At 37.8% G+C, this 22057-nt stretch overlaps 1 protein-coding gene across 8 annotated transcripts in view; it reads right to left on the bottom strand.

The window, feature by feature from the left end:
* Positions 1–22057, bottom strand: part of LOC143032005 (uncharacterized) — a 529471-nt gene that overhangs the window by 12530 nt on the left and 494884 nt on the right. The window contains exons 1-6 of one of the 8 annotated variants that reach the window (XM_076196453.1): positions 13021–13384; positions 12022–12235; positions 11286–11334; positions 8008–8191; positions 7572–7767; positions 7284–7390 (exon numbers count right to left, since the gene is read on the bottom strand). The gene's annotated coding sequence lies outside the window, so the exon portion shown is untranslated. Of the gene's footprint in view, positions 1–7283; positions 7391–7571; positions 7768–8007; positions 8192–11285; positions 11335–12021; positions 12236–13020; positions 13389–22057 lie in introns of those variants that run through there. The other 7 variants (XM_076196452.1, XM_076196458.1, XM_076196454.1 and 4 more) reach the window with 7 other exon arrangements.

Below are 22057 nucleotides of genomic sequence, written 5' to 3' on the forward strand. Positions count from 1 at the left end.
TGATAGCATAATTTTTTGCCAAAGCACACAAAAGCTACACCAGTAGTGTGTGCAAAAACAATACATGAATTTAAAAATAGTTTAGATAAAATGAGATATGAAGACGGGACACCACGAGCATAGCTCCCCTTCCCGTAAAATACAACTAGGTAAATACAAAATAATTCAAATTATATAGTGAACCACAACAGCCATTCTGAACAACAAAAGTTGCATTGAGACATATTTCTATAGCCAGAATGATATAACACACTATACATACTGTACATATACCAAGGGCTTTTCCCCCCTTACAAGGGAGGTGGCCAAACTCAAAGACATAAGTCCACTCCCACCCATTTCATTCCCCCATACTTCACTCCCACTCACCACCCCTCCCTCCCTCTCTCTTTTCTTGGTTCCTCCTGGATGATGGGTCATCCCTGCAGCTCGCCCACTGCCCTGGGTCAAAAGCAATGCAGCAAGGCCGCTTCATTTAATTAGTGACCCCCGTCTTCGTCCCCTCATGCAGACAAAGAGAAGATGGGGAGAAATCCCTTTAGGCTGCATCAAAATATCATTTCCACATACTTCCTCACCCACACCCATCCCCCACCCTCCCTTCCATGCATCACGGCATCATCCATACACAATTGTATACTACAATTAGGTAAATACAACTCTTCTCCACTCACCCCTATCTTCTTCCATCCTTCCTCAACAGATATTCCCCTCTTTCCAATGCCCCTTTTACCCCATCCATCCATCACATCCTAGGTCGACCCCTCATGTTCACTCCTTCCACAACTCTTTCACTAATCTTCCTTCACTCATTCTTTCCATGTGTCCAAACCATCCCAACACTCACAAACCCCATCTCCCAACTCCCGTTTCACATAATTTCTCACTTTATCTAGCCTAATAACCCCTAACATACTTCTCAGGCATTTCATCTCAAACTCATTTATACTTTTCCTATCTTATATTCCATGTTTCGGCCTTATAAAGTGCTGTTGGCACAATCACTCCTTCATACAATCTCCTCTTAGCATCCATTCCCAAATGTCTATTTCTCATTGCACTTTTTAATCCACCAAGGCATTTACTTGCTTCTCTCAATCTACATTCTACCTCCACCTCCATTCCTCCCATATTTGCACCCAAATATCTAAAGCTATCCACTGCCACCAGTCTCATTTTCAATTTGCTGCTCTCCTCTCCCATTGTACATTTCATCACCTTGTATTTACCCACTTTTATCTTCAACTTCCTTCTTTCACACACCTTCTCAAACTGTTACTAACTCCTCTGATCCTGCTACAAGCAGTGTCGTCAGCAAACAACAACTGGCTTATCTCCCACTTTTCTCCATTTTCTTTAACCATCTTCAACCCCTGACCCACTACCCTTGCATTTACTTCTCGCACCACCCCATCCATGTATAGATTGAGCAGCCAGGGTGACAGAACACATCTCTGACCAAGTCCCACCTTTACCACAAACCACTCACTCTCTTCATTTCTAATCCTGACACACCCTACTCCTCTCGTACAAACTCTTAACTGCTCTTAACAACTTTCTTCCTATCTCATACGTCTGTAATACCTCCCACAGTGCCTTCCCATCTACCCTGTCATAAGCCTTTTCCTACCTGTCCTAAACTCACACTGTTCCTCACCAATTACTCCCTCTCCTAATCCTCTCAATCAAGACCCTCCCATAGGACTTCCTAACTACACTTAACAAACTGATCCCTTTGAAACTACTACACTCACACTTGTCCCCTTTTCCCGTGTAAAGTGGAACTATACAGGCAACTCTCCAGTCCTCTGGCACTCTACCCTCTCTTAATCAAATATTAAATAACCTCACCAGCCAGTCCACCATCTACCTCCTTTTTTCAGACATTCAGCATTACATCCATCCAACCCAGGTGCCTTACCTGCTCTCATCATCTCAACAACTGCCTTCACTTCATCTTTCCTTATTTCTCCTCCATTTTCTCCCCTCATCACGGTCATTTTCTTAGCGCTTCCCACTGCAACTACCTTTCCCTACCCTCCTTCATATTTAACAACTCCCTAAAATATTCTTTATTTTGTATTTTTATTTTGTATTTTATTTTGTATTTTTAGTTTTACCATTTATTTTTATTTTGATGTTTCAATTTGTGGTTTCACCATAAATATTTTTTCAATATATAGATAAAAATATAACTCTTTCAAAATTATTCTGAAATTACCTCAGCGGTGACGGTGTTTGGGGGACACTTCCGTAAAGGTGATTGGGTGTACAATACCAACTACCGATATGATTCCAGATGAAACAGCGAAGAAGCGTAGACAGAGGTACCTATGGAAGTGGCTAACAGCTACCAAGGGTATAACGAAGAAGACTTTCCAAGAAGATAAGGTGTTGGCAGCTAGACTAAGGGACGAGTACAGTAAAATGTTCCCTGGGTTGTACGCTGACATCAAGACCTTTAATGTTTAAGTGTCAATACGCAAGTTCCAAGGGAAGGTGATCGCCTTCAAATTAACTCTAGAGAACGATAAACAATTCAAATACAGTGATGACATGTTTGACGGATTGGAGTGTTCGGACGATATGATAGAGGAGGATTCAGAGGCGTTCACGCGGCATTACTTCCCAGGATATAAGAAATTCGTTAAACATGGTGCAAAGTCTGATCACAGGAACTTCCAGATGCATTTCTTAGACAGACTTTTCAAAACATCAAAAAGAACTGTTATTCACAACAAATATGCTATAAGAAAGGTAAAAGCTGTGATTAAGCATAAAATGAAACGAAAAAGAAAGTTATCATACACAATGCTCAATCTAACCTCAAACCAAGAACATAACTCTTTCAAAATGATTCTGAAATTACCTCAGTGGTGGCGGTGTTAGGGAGACACTTCCGTAAGGGATTCTCTGATTATCTATACCGCAACCACTAAAGAAAACGGAGAAATAGTAACAAAACGACCACACAATGTAGTATATAAGTTGTTCATGAATATTTTTTTAATTGAGCATGGAGTAATCAATATTCCTGAAGACATATTCAAACTAATAGAAGAAGCTATCAAGACCATTACAACCACTCCTCGTTTAACGACGACAATTGGGACCAGCGCGCCGTCGTTAACCGAATTGGTCGTTAAGCGAAAGTGTATACATGTACGTACATGTACTGTATGTACAATGTCCAGCAATACATGTATCTTTATTTTCGTGTATTTTCCCTCTTTTATACAGTACATTAAAGCTATATTTACTGTTTAATTACGGTGATTAGGTTCCTGAAATTACCGTATATGACCAAATCCGTGTAGGCTGACATTCCATATTGAATACCGGGGTATTTTTTTATTTTCGACCATGGGCGCAATATAGCAATAGAAAATTAATCATTAATTTTGTAAATTAAAATGTATCAACGTAATATGCAATTTTGTGGGCGGAAATGAAAGTAAAAAAATACCATGCTACAAGAAAATATGTTAATGAACGAAGTCGGTAGCATAGGATCGGGATGCCATCTTGTCGTCTGCCAACGTCTCTCACGACGATGACAACGAGGACGAGCCGGATAACATTTAATTTGCAGGTAATGATTTATCAAACACAGGTTAGGTTAGTTTAGTTTAGGTTAGACGAATTTATCATCCTCTCATTTCTTCGACATTGGCATCTATCATAACAAACATGGTGTACCATTCGTCCGACATGACTTCGTTACTTACGAAATTTGTTTTAGCACCTTTTTTTTTTTGCTCATAAAATTGCATATTACGTTGATACATTATAATTTACAAAATTAATAATTAATTTTCTATTGCTATATTGCGCCCTTGGTCGAAACTAAAAATTTACCACTACCGGTATATACTGTACCCCAGGTAGTTTTTTCAGCTTGCAGGATGGTAATGTAGCTAAGCTTCAGAACACTTTACCTCAAAGGTAATATCCACCGTACAAGTTCATTTATAACATCATACAAATTTGCCTCAGCCAACTTAATTATCGTACACGACGTCGTAACTTCGGGAGATTTACGTTAGACGAATGTCATAAAGCCCGTCATTACTCCGAGTTGTCGTTAACTGAGTAGGTCGTTAAACAAGGAGTGGGTGTATTCCAGACTAAGACACCGTCTACACATCAACCACTGGAGATTCATTGGAGGATATTAAGGATTAGATTTTGGACAAACTAAGGAAGGAAACTAAGGAACTACACGAGAAGTTGGATCAGATTTTCACCATGATGAAGAGGATGAGAGATGAAGACAGTGACGAAGAACATAGGTCGCCCAAACGTAGGTTTCACGCAGAAAAATACTCTGAGGTACAATCTGACAAAGGCAAACCATCTACTAAGAAATAAAACGTATCTGTGGATTGTATGGCCCGCGAACAAAGCGACCAAGTGCCACAGGACAAGCAACCTGCCGAAGGTAGTTGCAGCAAAGCCGCTGCTTGTATATAAAAAATTGAAATCACTCTGCTTGTCATGTATGGGGTCACATTTTCATATTTCTTCACTACAACCAAAGTAAACAAATTTATAGCATTCAATCAGCAATCCATGTATCTACAGGTAGGTATGGGCCTAATATTACAATATTTGCATTCCTACATAGCATGGGTGCAAGCACTTGTTATACAAGGGGGAAAGGGGCTTCAGCCCATCCCCTAAAATTGAGAAAAGTATTACTATTGTATGTATGCAGTTACTCACACACCCAAAAAATTGTGTGTTTGCATCCTTGCTAAATGGCCAAATATATATTAACAGTATTTTGCAAGAAAATGCAAAGGAAATGAATTGAGAAGAACTGACAATAAAAGGTGGAGAGGAACTCTGGTCATCCTACTGGATCTGACCACTGATTATGCATGGACACAATGGGTTAAAGAAAACACTAGATATGGACACAATGAAGAACCATAGAGACTAGATATTCACTTCTGAGCCTGAAAGAGTAACCACCTACTAATAGAGTTTGAGCTTAGGGAACAAAATGATGTGAGAAGAAATGAGAAATACAGAGAAGGAAGATTAATGTATAACAAAACTACATACATATACCAAGGCTTTTTCCCCCTTACAAGGGAGGTAGCCAAAAAGGAAAAAGCATAAAATCATTTCCACCCATTCCATCCCTGAATACACTCCACACCCCTCCATCCTCCCTCTTATCTTAGCACCTCCTGGATGACGGGTCATCCCTGCACCTTGTCCACTGCCCTGGGTCAGAAGCAGTGTCGCAAGACACAGCACATCCACAGCAAGACCGCTTCATTAAATCGGCGACCCCCCCCTCTCCGTCCCCCATGCATAAAATGAGAGGACGGGGAGAAATCCCTTCGGGCTGCATCAAATTTTGCTCACACATACTACCTCACCCCCTATCCCCCTGCCCATTCCACCTCATCCAATCACAACATCATCCATATACAACCATTCTCCATTCACCCGTCTTCTGTCCTCTCCCGTCCTTCCTCAACAGACATTCCCCTCTTCCCCAAAGCCCCCTTCACCCCATCCATCTCATCCTAGGACGTCCCCTCATGTTTACTCCCTCCACATCTGCCTTCCATACCTCTTTTACTAGTCTTTCTTCACTCACTTTCCATGTGTCCAAACCATCCTAATACTCTTTCATCAACCCTATCTCCCAACTCCCTTTCCACCCCCGTTCTTCTCCTCACCTCCTCATTTCTCACTCTATCTAGCCTAGTAACCCCCATCATACTTCTCAGACACCTCATCTCAAACACATTCAAACTCCTTTTTTATGTTCCATGTTTCTGCCCCATACAGTGCTGTTGGCATAAACACTCCTTCATAGTCACCTCTTAGCATCCATTCCCAAATGTCTATTCCTCAGGAAAAGGTGGAGTGAAGGTGGAGGTAGAATATAGATTGAGAGAAGCGAGTAAATGCCTTGGTGGATTGAAGAGTATAACAAAACTGACTATGTAAAACTTGAAAAAAAAAAAAATCAAAATGCTAGCTGGGAAAATTTTCAAATGATGAAACAAAGATGGAAGAGAAATGGAACATTTTTTAGAGAAAAATATAAGGAGGGAACAAAGAAACATGTACCTAAGCAGAAACAACAAAAGGGCTTACATAAAGTGTTGATATAATAAAAAGTGTAGAGATGCTAAAGATTGAAGAGATAAAGCCTGGAAAAAATGGAAAAAAATAAAAATAAAAATAAAAGTGACTAAATGGCAAACATACATCACACATAGAAATGAATCTGTGTGTTGATATTTGAGGAGACACTCCAATGGGTACCCTGATCGCCCATGCATGTACTCGACCCATTTTGCAACTAGCTCCTCCCCATTCAGGTCATGGGTGTTTATGTACCTACTCCTCTCCTCCATTTACTGAAGCCATAGATCTAATTAGTAATATGCCATGAGTAGACAAAAATAAATAAATAAATAAATAAATGAATAAATAAATAAATAAAAAAATAATAATAATAAATCAACAAACAAATTGTCAGGGTTGTATATTCTAGGTACATTTCCTTTAAAAATATGTCTCAGTCATAATAAAATTGTAAAACGATTTCTTTGCTCAATTACTATGCTGCAGGACAAGTGGGGTGCAGGGGGGGCAATGTTCCCTCTAAGCTGTGTGCATGTGCATGCATGCACACACGTTTTACAAATAGTACACAAAGGAAAATATATGTGCACACAAGGTTTTCAAGATGAAATTGAAATTTTCTAATTAAAGAAATTAACTGTATAATTTCATAACAATTTAAAACAAAAGGAAGGTGATTTTGAGAATTTGTCAATTTCATAAAATCATGTCTTGAGATCCTTTGTATTGTGTTCTGCAGTCAGTATGGTGACCCACATAAGTACACACATACTTTGCAAAGAAGGCAAAATTTGCACACAACCAAATTTCTGTGCTCACTCACAGCAAAGAATTAAGAGGGAACATTGTGTGTGGGCAGGCTTTTAGAAGTGCATTATCTGCGAATGTCATTAAATATAAAATCTTTAATTCAGGCTAACACGAGTAAATTTGATTAAGCTAAGAAGAACTCCAGCTCTTCAAAGGGAAGAAAATCACTTTCTCAATAATGCAGGTAACAGTGCTTTTGTTCCAAGGGATTAGGGGGAGAGCTGTTACTGTTCCAGGAGTATGAGGGTCTTGGGTTTGCCACTGCTACAGGTGTGGGGCCCTCACGCTTTACAAGGTTCCTGAGTTTAAGCTCCAATGTAAAAGAGGCTACTACCTGTTGCAAAAGTCAAACTTACTGTACTCTGCCCTGATGCAAGGTGATCGATGCCTCCGAGGTTTTAGGTACACCGCCATGCCAGGGTTGTTGTTGGCAAAGTTGATCAAATCCTTCTCGCTATAATCTCTGCAATAAAACAAAAAATGTCTACAGTGGATAATATGAAGAAAAATGGGATCACATGAAGAATTGTCACCCCAGTCTTTGACAGGGTGACGATTCTTCATGTGGGCCATGCTGGGTTTACGATTCTTCAGTTGTACAAGTTGAAAACAATAAGCAGAACGCTCAATCAACCTAAACTAACAATCTTTATTCCATTGTTGATATTTGGCATACTGGGGTGACAATTCTTCAGGTGGGATCTCATGGGGTGACAATTCTTCATGTGGGCATTCTGGGGTGACAATTCTTCATGTGCCCTGAAAAATGTAACATTTGCAAAACTTGTTGGTCCATATTGGATGGAGGCTGTTAATGGCTGCCTCATGACCATGGGTCTTCTGCAAGAGAGACCAATTGATTGATCTCAATACAATGTACACAGGACCCCCATCAATGTGTAATTTATGAGAGTTATTTCAAAGCAACGAACAAAAAAAGGTAATAACCATTGGAAGGTGCCAAAATAGTTCTCAACACCCCCTAAATGATCAAAAATAATTTAAAAGAAACTATTTTCGACACAAAATGTGGACTGTTACATCTATGAGTATGCAAAAGATAAGAATATGTGAACCTACAGTTGAGGAACAGCATGTGTTGTGGGGGGGAGGGGTGTGTGTCATCTTTACATGCAGCCTTTAGTTTAATTTTCTTTATTATTTTTTTTAATATTTATAAGCAGAGCAAAACTGAGATGGGCTGGACATGTGGCACTTATGGAGGACCATAGAACTCCAAAACGAGTAATGATGGGTAGAATGCCTGGAAAGAAGAATTATATTTATTATAAACATATCCATCACTATGTCATGAATTAGTCAAAACTTACAAGAATGTTAAAATGGATCTTGTACCATTACTTTTCATTCATTCACAACCACCTGCCTTGAATCTAACTGAATCTTTATTCCCTTTGTATCCAGTTAAATTAAACAACTCCCACAACATAGTAACAGCAAGGAAAATATCCCTTGTATGTGAGGATGTATATTTGTATGGTGAAGACCAGCCTACTGCTCACTACAATGCATGTCCTGGGGGCATTCAGTCAGAGCTCATTATGAGATAAAATGGGGGGACTGTAAACATATACGACAGCAGTCTGTACAATACTCCCCATGATGTTTGGGTGGGGGGGGGGGACACTTTTGGTGAAAAGAAGGTAAAGCAAATTCCCACTACCGCAATGCACTTTCAATGCAGGATTTATTCATCATGAGTTGTGTGTATGAACATTGTTTTGTGGATGAATCTTACACATGAGTCGTACTAGTGACCATCAGATGTGGAAGGTGGTGGTGGTGGTGGTGGTGTGTGTGTGTGTGGGGTGGGGGGTGGGTTCAGCACTTTTCAACTCGCCCCAGGGTGGTACTTACCCATGTTGGTAAATTGCCAGTTTATAGTAAACATAAATCGTACAGTTTCTGTTTGAAAGGCCTACACCCTTCCATGAGCCGCCTATGGGTGACTTCACCACTTTGCAAATTTATAATGGTTTACAACTGTGTGTGTGTGTGTGAGTGATTTACCATGGTCTTTGGATCACGTGTTGAACTCATGACCGACAGTTATTTCCTTCCCAGAAGAGAGCTCAAAGCTCATATATGACCAATCTAGGTGTGTGTGTGTGTGTTTACCACCACCATGATTCGGTGCATGGTCTTGAATCACATCTTGGAATCAGGATCAACAGTTATTAACCTCCTGGATGAGAGCTCAGAGCTCATATGAGTGATCTATGGGTAATACTGTGACCTTACACGCAAACACACACACACACACACACCCATCTCCCCACCCACAAGAGTTGGAGTAACACCCTGCAGTGCAGTGATACTGAAATTATTTCAGCCCTGAGCAGGAGTCAAACACGGACTGCCGTAGTGGCAGGCATGAACTCTAACCACAGTGCCACGAGGTGTGTGTGTGTGTGTGTGTGTGTGTGTGTGTGTGTGTGTGTGTGTGTGTGTGTGTGTAAAGACCAGATATATAATGCTGCTGGTGATCCTGTGCAAGTGGGTGGCTCTCTTTTCAGTACTTTTTTTTTTTTTTTTTAGAAATGCACATCTATGCAATATAGCAATAGAAAATTAAATAATAACTTTGTAAATTATAATACATCAACACAATATCTTTTTCTTGGCAGAAATCAATAACAGAAAAAAAGGCTACAAGTGACACACTAATGAACAGAACAACTATGACTGCTTGAGATGCCATCTTTGTTGTGATAGATGCAAAGGTCCAAGAAATACAAGTATGATATATTCATCTAACCTTACCAGCATTTAGTAATGTGGTACATGTAATTCTAGAGGTCATCATGGTTGTCATTATCAGGGATGTTGATGGCCTGTTTTGTCAACCGATTTGACTGCTAGGGGTAGAGTTTCATAGCTTGAAGAAAATCATGAAGGATTACAAAGGATAACAAAGGCGGAGCATGCCGACAGGAGACCTTTTGGTCCATAACTAGGATGGATGCAAAAAATATATATATATATATATATGAATGATAAAAAAATATATAGAATAAAACTTATACTAATATAAACAATAATAAATAATACACAGGTATAAAGAAACAAACAGGTAAATAGTAATAATAAACTGATATATAAGTAATAAATATGGAATCAAACAAATAATAACAAACAAATAATCAAATGATATTAAATAAATGGCAGTCATTACAGCACCTTGCTTATATGTTTATCTAAACAAATCTTAAAGCTTCGAACTGAACTACATCTCAGTTCCTTAGCACTGTTTTAAAAATAAATAGCTTGGTGACATCACTTGGAGAGGGAGAGCACACAGTACACACCATCAGCACCATTGTCAAACTGACACTGACAGGATTGGAGAGACGCCAATATGGCATCTCGAACCTATTGTCACAACTCCACTCAGTAGTGTATTTGCTTAAGACATTTTTTTTTTATTGATCTCCACCAAGAAAAGCATATATTACATTGATGTATTACAAGTTACAAAAGTGAATATTTAATTTTCTATTGTTATATAGGTGAGTAGTTCTAGAAAAAAATAAAAATCTTTATTTGCTTGATGATTATACTTATTTTATGGTCACTAGCTAGTGCACACCCATAATATGAAGTCATTGAGTGATATACATTGGGCCCACTGGATATACAAACAATGATCATAATGGGGATGGCAGGATTTGGTTAAGTCCTGCAGGGTTCTGGCATCTTTTAAAATGATCACAGCACCCCTGGTAAAGACAACCCAGTTCTATTCCAGTGTCACACATATGCGTTTTACACTTTTTTTTTTCCATTTAAATGATTTTTTTCTATAGGATGATTATGTTAGGTTAGGCTAGAATATATTAGGTTAGGAGCTATTGGGTATTGTAGATTTCATGTTATATATCCGTTTGCATGATTCTGGAACTTATCCCTTTCTTTTTGCATCTGAAAGATTTATTTCTCCTATAGAATGGTTATGTTAGGTTAGGAGATATTGAAAAACAAGTTTCATATCAAATATCCGTGTTTGCGCCTCTCTGAAATCTATTCCTTTTTAAAAAATTTCAGCTTGATTGTTGAATTGCAATTTTCTCAAAATCCAATCACTTTTTTCATCTTAAAGACTTATAAGAAACCTGTTCTACATATCTTTATTGTATACCACACTAGCTCCTGGAGAGTACCAGTACAGTTTTGTTATAAAACCATAAACTCCCACATTCATTCTATATATGATATACAAATTTATTAGAGATTACAAATTATATTCTATCTCTGGTAATCGTTTTATGACCGAGTATTCAACCAAATGTCATGATTGATTAAAAATTGGTATAAACATGAATAGGCTGTGAACTTACCTCATTCCTCTGCTTCCTCTATGGTTTTTCCGACATGCCTCGTAGTTGCCTTAAAATAAAGAGAATTTGAAAGGCTTAAGATAAATTGGATACTATGTTATTAAGGTAAAATTTTACTTTCGACCATTGTAGGAATATAGCAATACAAAATTAAATAGTAATTTTGTAAATTAAAATGTAGGAACGAAATATGCAATTTTGTGTGCGGAAATGAAAATAAAAATGTTGCTAAAACAGATTTCTTAAGAAATCTGTTATAGCAACTTTTTTTATTTTCATTTCCGCACACAAAATTGCATATTACGTTCATACATTTTAATTTACAAAATTACTATCTAATTTTGTATTGCTATATTCCTACAATGGTCGAAAGTAAAATTTTACCGTTATGAAAGATAAAGATCCAACCTCAATGTCATGAAACTGTCACTTGTCAGGAATGAACTGTGGCCAGACCATTGTCTTGCAATGTGGTGAATACAATGTATTATTGTCAGGCCCTACATGTAACAAAACCTTCAGACTACCTTGCAATGCCAATGGGTCAGTAACTCCTAAGTAATTGCCAAATGGCCAACTTCATGAAGCTTTGTTTTAAAGCTATGCCTATGTCTAATCTTTTCCGAAGGCCAAGGTAGTGCATTTACATGTACCATGTGTAATGTATATCAAAAACCTACCCCTGCATCCAACAAGTGTACAACATGAGGAACACAACTGAATCTATTCAACTCACCTGCTTGATGAATAACCCTTACTTCATACGTTTCCCATCCTTGTAACGGATCTGTCTGTTCTTATACTGCCGCCCTGTGCAGTTTCGATTCTATATGTTTGCTTGGCCAGTAACAACATGACTTTTTCTCCTTTGCAAAGATCAATTTTGTTGTTGACCAAGTCTACATTAACCTCATCCACAAATACCACTAGAGAATACATTTCATCTTCACCTACAATACAGAAAGGTACCCGCTGTCAGATCACTTGCAACTATCAATAAACATGGAAATTTGATAACTTCAGCTTCCATGTATAGCACCAAAACTAAGAGTTCAAGTGACTCCAAGCAATTTATCAAGTGACTCCAAGCAATTTATCATATACAGCAACATTCAAAGGCATTGTGATGATCTAGGCCTATATCACATGGCTCCTACAAAATTTTGGTTAGCAACAACAGTCCAACCCTACAATTTAGGTTGTGAAAATTAACCCAAGTGTCCATATGACCACAGTAGTGAAGACAAAAATGACAGACAATGGTGAAAAAATTACTAGATGGCATGTCTGGAGATACTGAGAGCTGAAACTACCAATTTCCACCACACGTAAACACACAATTTATACATGCACCTACTCTAACCAACAAACTTAGTATAGGCCTACATTGGGAGAGGAATAAAAATACTAAGTGCTATTCAGATTCATCAAAGGTACATGTACATCATGTACTGACGTAGTGTCAATGTACTCTCCAACAGCCATCATAGCAGTGTGATTAATCATGATTTGGACTACATAGCCCTGCATGCCAACACTCGCGCTGAGCAAACATTACCAAGTCAAATTGCACGTATGGAAGACAAACTACAAAGGCTTCTATCATGAAGGTATAAACAGGACTAATTCAAATCAAAGCATATAGTAAGTTACAACGAATCGTCAAAAAGATTATCCCAAAAACCTAAGTGACTAAAACGGCAAGACGTCCATTATTTTACCAGAGAAAACTTACAGAATTTGAAATGTTGAGGCAGTTGACTCTTTTGGACAGTTTCAAAATGGCGCACTGGGCTGGCGGGCTGCGGTTTGGTGGCGCGATTCGAACAGTTTAATAACAAATTGCAAGATTTCGCGTAGGTTTGAAATCAAATGTCAACATAAAGGTATTTTGAAATATAAAAAAGATCCCTATGACTAAACAACTGTAGGCCTAGAGGTGGAAAATGCGTAGCATGCTTTACCACATTCGGCATCTGTCAGATTTGATCGGCACCCTCCAGGATCCCCGCGATCGACTGCATGATGACATATTGTCGACAGGGATCGAGGCCTAGCTTTTAGTTAGGCCTATTTTGAGCGGAATAATTACATTACTTTTATAGGTGATACAACAAAAGCTCACAATTAGTGGACCATGACAGAAATTTGATGACTGCTGCTCCGAAAGGGAACCTTTATTTTTTTCCTTACACGTCAGATCGCATCATGTTGAATCGATGTAGAATCAACGTTGGGAATTCATTGTCTGCATGTTACGTGTACCAAGGTCTAAATATACAGGTCAGACCGTTTGAATTCTTCTGCGCAGCTTCTGACGTCATTAGGCTGGGTCCATTTTCTCTTTGTGAAACACTGAAGAAAACTGTGAAACGCCAAGGAAGACAGGAACTATAATATATATTATATATATATATTATATATATATATATATATATATTATATCATATATATTATATATTCATATACATAGACAGGAACTATAATATTTTATATATATTTATATATATCTTTTATATAATATTTGTCAGAATATAACTAATTGCGTGGAGCGGTGCGAGCGAAGGCAACAACCTATTCGAACGACGGACCAGCTTCAACTGACAGCTATAGGACCCCTGAACCCCACTTTGAACAGCCAGGTGACTTTCACGGACCCGCTGCGCCAACTCCCTCGAAATTCGGTCGGAAGTGGTTAGACCTTATATTCTTAGATCTTGACGTGTACCATCGACACACGGTAAAATATAGACGTGGATACGACGTCGATATTCGACGTTTTACCGACGCCGACCTTCTTCGACGGTTTTGATATTTTCTCAACGTCGATCCAACGTTGGCTTGCTCGTATCTGGGTAACAGCTTCCCAAAGTGGAAGTCCTATACCTAATTATACGTCAGCAATTAGCGAGATGTTCCCTCGAGCTTAGAGATTTCGATTATTTGAAACTTCAATAGAAAACAGGCAAAAATTGAAATCTTACCTGCAAATATTAATCATGATCAAATAGTATGACAATTTCATTGAATTCCGATTACAGAAAAACGATGGCGTCTTTCTCGATCTATCAAATACAGTTCCAAGTTTAAAATTTCGTATAACAAGGGGTGGTTTGACGTATGTAAAGGTTGAATTTGATTGGTGCATAGATAGATGGAGATTATTATTATCATTAGATGTCTTTTAGACAAAATTTGCCACGATCAGTGCTGCTGCTGTGTCGGTCATTGACCCTGATGACGTCATTTGGGGTTTCCGGTGGGCGTGGCTAGGTCGTTGGCCTGATGACGTCACGTGTAAGGGGAGGAGCTTAGGAGTGACGTTGTATGTGTTGATTGGTGTGTTGTATAAAAGATGATGTGCATGCGGCACCGTTGGATGTGTTGATTGGTTTGACGTAGGTAAGGGTCGAATTTGATTGGTGCATAGATAAATGGAGGTTAGTGGGTCAATGTGACCCTGATGACGTCATATGCTGTTTCCTGTGGGCGTGGCTAGGTCGTTGGCCTGATGACGTCAAGGTTAAGGGGTGGAGTTTAGGAGTGACGTTTTATGTGTTGATTGGTGCGTTGTATAAAAAAGGTTATACATGCGGCACCGTTGGGTATGTTGATTAGTTTGACGAATGTAAGGGTCGAATTTGATTGGCGCATAGATAGATGGAGGTTAGTTATTATTATTATTATTATTATTATTATTATTATTATTATTATTATTATTATTATTATTATTATTATTATTATTATTATCATTATCATTATCATTATCATTATCATTACTTATTATTATTATTATTATTATTATTATTATTATTATTATTATTATTATTATTATTATTATTATTAGAGGTCTTTTAGACAAAATTTGCCACAATCAGTGCTGCGCTGCGTCGGTCATTGACCCTGATGACGTCATTTAATGTTTACGGTGGGCGTGGCTAGGTCGTTGGCCTGATGACGTCACTTGTAAGGGGTGGATCTTAGGAGTGACGTTTTTTTGTGTTGATTGGCGCGTTGTAACGAGACACAAATGTAAACACTTGTGACATTTAAATAATCATTTAAAGACCTATAAATGGCTTATTACATACCTTATTTACCAAGCGATTTTCCTATAAGCTTTATGACCTTCTCCAAACGTGCCGGGATGCATCTTGCCAGGTTTTGTACGTGTTGAGGAATAACATTATCCCAAATATCCTGTATTTCTGTTTTCATCTTAGCTACAGTGGAGACGTCACGATCTGGAAGCTGTTTTTTAATTATATGCTATACGTGCTCAATGGGATTTAGGTCTGGAGAATTTCCAGGCCATTTTTTGAAGTAATCAACACCACAGTCTTCTAACCATTGGGTAACAGACCGAGCTGTGTGAGCAGGAGCTCCGTCCTGCATAAACCAACTAGCATTGCACTTTTCAAAACTTTCAGGCAGGTTATCACACAATAACTCGAAATAAGTGTGCTGATTTACACTCTCATTTTGTGCAAGAAACACTAAATTGCCAACTCCACCAAATGCAAAGCATCCCCACACCATAACACTTGCAGCATGTTTCACCACTTTAGCTGTATAGCGAGGGTCATTAGGGTCAGACCCCCTGGGGCGCCTCACACGCTTCGACCTGCAGCCCGACGACACCACAAACGTTGACTCATCACTCCATAATACTCGTTCCCAGTCTTCTAAGGACCAGTCCTTATATTTCTTGCAAAATGCTATGCGATCACGTATGTTTTTTGCACTTAGGAGGGGAAGAACTTTAGCACAGCAACTACGGTATTGTAAATCTTTGGCTAAATGATCAGAAATACATCTTACAGACACATCATGCAGCAGTGCAGGGTTATTTTCTTTCAGTTTTCGAGCTGTGAGCGTTGGATCTTTATCTAACTGCCTCCTAATAACCGTAGAAGAACGATTTGATATCTTCCTTGGCCGACCAGAGCGATGCTTTGGAGTAGGAGTGATGTCACTTCCTCCGTCTCAAAATTTCTTGGTCCACTTTTGCACTAGACGCACTCCAATTTTCACACGAGTAGCAATATCTTTACACTTATAACCCTCCTTATAGAGGGTTATGATTGTAACAACTGTGTCTCTTTCCAGCTCTTTACCACTTCCCATTACGGAGATATCAAGGCACAAAAACAGAGACCACCGCAAAAAAAAAAAAAAAGACTACTCCCCGTGAGAGATGTTTAGAAACTGACTCCACGTGACATCGAGTGCGCCTAAACAGAGATGCCAAGTAGTGCGTATTGTCTCGGCTAAATACGGGTACAAACGCTAGCATTGAAAAATAGCGAAAAGTTTGGGCGGAAAGTTGTATTTTTCGCATGTTTTGAGTTTAGCGGAGAGTTTGGGCGCCTATAATTTTGCGCCCAAACTTTTCGCGGCCTCTGTATATATATATATATATATATATATATATATATATATATATATATATATATATATATATATATATATATGTATGTATATATATATATATATATATATATATGTGTGTGTGTGTGTGTGTGTGTGTGTGTGTGTGTGTGTGTGTGTGTGTGTGTGTGTGTGTGTGTGTGTATGTATGTATATATACACATATATAATCAAACTAACTAACCAGTCCCTCCGTCCTAATGGGTACTTTTTTTTTTTTTTTTTTTACTCTAATTGCAGCCAAGCTATATGAATCCATTTGGAACGATTGTGTATATCATACAGGAGGAGCCAAGAAAAGAGGGAGGGAGGGGTGGTGAATGGGAGTGGAGTATATAGGGATGAAATGGGTGGGAGTGGATCTATGCCTTTGACTACCTTCCTTGTAAGGGGAAAAAAGCCGTTGGTATACAGTATGTACAGTATATGTATGTATACAAATGATAGCGTGAAACATATATGCTCAAAAAATTTTAATTTGACTTGAGTTTATTCATTTCAGCACGATATAATTTCACAAACATTTCAAACCAATACTAATACATATGGGATAACCAACAAACATAAAGAATCTAGACTGAGTTACAGGTAACAATATAATAATATACTAGGAATAAACCAAAACAGCCAAATAAGGGGGCTTATTTTCATTGATGTCAGAGATATATATACATATATATATATATATATTGTGATGGCCCACCATCCTCCATGTATATAAAATGTCTGTATTTGTATGTCAATCTTTAATTGTAAGATAATTATGTATGTACTGTAAATTGCTTGTATACGTTGTGATGGCCCACCATCCTCCATGTATCTAAAAATATCTGTATCTGTCTTATCCTGTACTTGTTAGGTAATTACGTATGTACGGTAAAAACTGCTTGTATACTTTATGGGATCTACTCTCTCTAGGCCGACAGACGTGAACTGGTTATGTCCGGCTCATCCTTCGCCTTCCTCCCGTCCTCGCCAACTGTATATATAATGCATCTGCCGGCTCCTTGAGCAGACTATTTCGCTGGCGAGCGAGGCGTAACTTAATCTCTCCCATATTGCTTTTGCTCTAGTACCGTGGCGTCACCACGTAATCTATATTCTCATGACTTGGTTTTCGGTGGAGGAATTAATTGTCAATTGATTAATTTTGTTGTTGTAAAGTTCTTATATTTGTTTTGTTGGCTTTTTGTTATACATTAGATTAGTTATTTATGTTAACTTCCGTTTGGATTTGCCTTAACCACATCAAGGCCACTAAGTACGAACCCCTCCTAGACATATTTCCTTATATCCTCGCGGAAGGCATAACAATATATATATATATATATATATATATATATATATATATAGGTATATATATATACATATATATATACATATATATATACATACATATATATATATATACATATATATATATATATATATATATATATATATATATATATGTGTGTGTGTGCGTGTGTGTGTGCGTATATATATATATATATGTGTGTGCGTGTGTGTGTGTGTGTGTGTGTGTGTGTGTGTGTGTATGTATACATATACATACACGGCGCTTTGGTAAACGAAATCGGAAACGTAAAGGAAATTCGCACATGACACTCCACAAAGTAAGACTTGCAACTATTAACATCGCAACATATAGAGACAAAGAGGAAGAAATCTTGGAGATGATGAATGAAAGAAAGATAGACATTATAGGAATGTCAGAGACAAGACATTGGGGAAAAGATGAAGGAAGAGACCTCGGAGGGGGATATACCTTAATGTACTGTGGGTCAGAAGAGAGAGGGAGAAGGCACGGGGTAGCTATGATAGTGGGACCAAGACTGACGCAGTATATTCAAGAGGTGAAATTGATCAATGAAAGACTAATGAAGTGTACAATACGAATAAAAGGAAGAAAGTACAATATAGTATATCAAGTGTATGCACCACAACAGGGATGTCCTGAAGAAGAAAAAGTAAAATTCCTGGATCTTTTAGAGGAAGAATATGAGATTCTAGATGGCGATATAGGACTTTTGATTGGTGATTTTAATGCTAGAGTAGGAAAGGAAAGAGAAGGAATAGAAAGTATAATAGGGACATTTGGCGAAGGGACGAGAAACTCAGAAGGAGAAAAACTGATAGATTACTGCATGAGGAACGGTTTGAAAATAATGAATGAATGGCTTTTATCAACATAAAGAGGAACATAAATTCACTAGATATAGATGGAATCAAAATACAGGACAGTTTGATCAAAAATCAATTATCGATTACATAATATGTTCAGACAGAAGAATATTCACCAATATAAAGGTAATACCAGAAGTGAGTTTAGATTCAGATCACAGGTTACTGGTGGCTGATCTTAAGATTGGTAAGGTAAAACCACGGCAATGTAGAAAAAGAAAAATACTTAAAACAAAAAGTTTGCAAGAGGAAGATAAAAAGAATGCTTATAAAACTAAACTTACACAAAAATTAGAGAAGCAAAATGATGAGGAAATAGAAAGATGGGACATTTTGAAAGAAGCAATCAGTGAAGTAGCAGAAGAAACTTTAGGGGTAGAATGGATCGGAGGAAATAGGAGAAGACACACACCTTGGTGGAATGAGGAGGTCAAACAGGCAGTAAAAAACAAAACTTTAAAGTTAAGAAAGTGGCTAAGAAGACGAACACCGGAAAGCCGAGCAGAGTATGTACTGGCAAGGAAAGAAACAAATCTTGCAAAATATCGAGCAAAGACAGAGACATGGAAAGAACTGGGAGAGAGATTGACACAGGATTTGCAGAAAGGGAAAAAGTTACTATATGGTATAGCAAAGTCATATAGAAAAAGCAAGGCAAAACAATATAACATTAAAGACCTAGAGGGGAATGTTCTTACAGATCAGGATGAGATAGACAACAGATGGACAGAATACTTCCAGGAGCTCCTAAATGCAGGAAATGAGGAACAATGGCAAGAGGCGGAGGAAGATTTAGATGGAGAACATGATGAAATCACACAAAAAGAAATTGAATGGGCATTGAGAGAAATGAAGAATTCCAAACACCAGGAGTAGATGAAATATCAATAGAGCTAATAAAGGAAGGGGGAAATGTAGTACAGCAAAATATATTGAGGCTCTTAAATAAGATCTATAGAGAAGGAAGAATACCAGAGGAGTGGGGTAAAACCCTAATAGTCCCAATTTTCAAAGGTAAGGGTGATGCTGGAAATTGTAACAACTATAGAGGGATTTCCCTAATACCCCACATCACAAAGCTATACGAGAGAATAATTGAGAGAAGAGTAAGAGACCTAGTAGAACCTTCATTAGGAGAAGAGCAGCATGGTTATAGAGGTAATAGATCAGTAACGGATTTAACTTTTGGACTAAGGATGGTAATAGAGAAGGCATGGGAATATAACCAAAGCCTATACATCGCTTTCATTGATTTACAGAAAGCTTTTGATTCAATACCTCGCGAAAAGGTATGGAAATGTATAGAGGAGAGGTATGGTATCAAGGGACATCTAAAGAAAGCTATAAAAAGTTTGTATTACCCCTGTGTATGCAGTGTTAGAACATCAAAGGGGGCAGAAAAGTGGTTCCCTGTAGAAACAGGGGTTAAACAAGGAAGTGTGTTATCCCCTCTGCTTTTTATAACGTATATGGAAACTGTAATAGAGGATTTTAAAGAAGGTAAAGAAGAAAATTATAAGAACAGAATAATGGCTTATGCAGATGATATAGCTGAATGGAGCACAGATAGGGAAGAGATCGAAGAAAACATAAAAAGGTGGAATGAGTGCTTTATAAGGAAAGGCATGAAAATGAATGTAGAAAAGACAGAGATACTGACCGTTAGCAGAAGAGAGGAACACGAATTTAGCATCACCATAGGAAATAAGATGGTAAAAAATACAAACATCTTCAAATATCTTGGAAGTGTAGTCACTAAGGAGGGTGGAAATAAGAGAGATATTTCAGAAAGAATAAATAAATTTAGTGCAAATGTTAGAGCTCTCTGGCCAATAATAAAAGAAAAACATGTACCTTTAGAAGTGAAAAGAATTATTTTCAATACTGTCTTGTCTCCTACCCTAACATACGGCTCAGAAAGTTGGGTAATGACAAAAGTAGATATAAGCAGGATTCAGGCAGCGGAAATGAGAACATTAAGAGCCATAGTTGGAAAGACGAGGAGAGATAAATTAAAAAATGAAGACATAAGGAAAAGCATTGGCGTCTGTTCCATGCTAAGCAAAATAGATGCTGCCCAGTTAAGATGGTTAGGACATTTAGAAAGAATAGATGAAGAAAGAATTGCAAGGGGATGCTGGGAGTGGAAGACGGATGGAAGAAGGCCAAGAGGAAGACCGACAAAGAGATGGAAAGAAAATGTTGAAGAAACCCTCAGCAGACATGACTTGCCCAACATGGAAACTGTGAGGGAGGAAGGGGCCTTCCATGATAGAGCCACATGGAGGAACATGCTGGGACCACTGACAGGCATAACACCTACTACTGGGAGCTGAAGTAAGAAGTAAGTATATATATATATATATATATATATATATATATATATATATATATATATATATATATATATATATATGCGGAAAAACTACCAAGGTAAAAGATAAACTGATAACCAAGCGCTTTAGTCTATTCAGACATCCTCAGGGTACATAGAAATGAAAAAGGACACAAGAATATATACACAGAGTATAAGGTCAGGAAGGGAACCGGGGAAGGTTGTGAGGCTCTATTGTCGACCTGACCCATATGTGGCAGCGGACGTTTGAGCCACTACCTTTTTCATAATAAAATTGTCCAGCTTGTACATACCATGAATTAAATCTAAGTTATTGACAAATGTATCTTGGATCAGACTGGATTCTATTATATTTCTAGTCAAATATGACTCATTTTTAACAATTTCTTTAGCACCCTCCCAAATTATGTAATGATTAAAGTCCCGTAGGCGAATAAATAATGCATTAGAAATCTGCCCACTCTTGACGCTATACTGATGCTATTTTAACCTTACTTTTTATTCTTTTTCAATTTTTACATGGAAATGAATACATGCATCCTTCTACCTTATAAGTAGATTTTTTAATTAAAAGACTTCTAACTGTAATGGAGTTTACAAAGGCAAATCATGCCGACAGGAGACCTTTTGATCCATATCTAGGTCGGATGAAAAAAAAAAAAAAAAAAAAAAAAAAACATATTAATGATAAATTAAAACTATAACAATGTAAATAACAATTAAAATACATAAATAAATGCATTGGTATAGTTGAATAACAAACAAACAGGTAAATAGTAAATGATAATAAATTGACATATAA

The sequence above is a fragment of the Oratosquilla oratoria genome, chromosome 12 (assembly GCF_046742065.1).
Source record: "Oratosquilla oratoria isolate Oo_2021 chromosome 12, ASM4674206v1, whole genome shotgun sequence".
NCBI lineage: Eukaryota > Metazoa > Arthropoda > Malacostraca > Stomatopoda > Squillidae > Oratosquilla > Oratosquilla oratoria.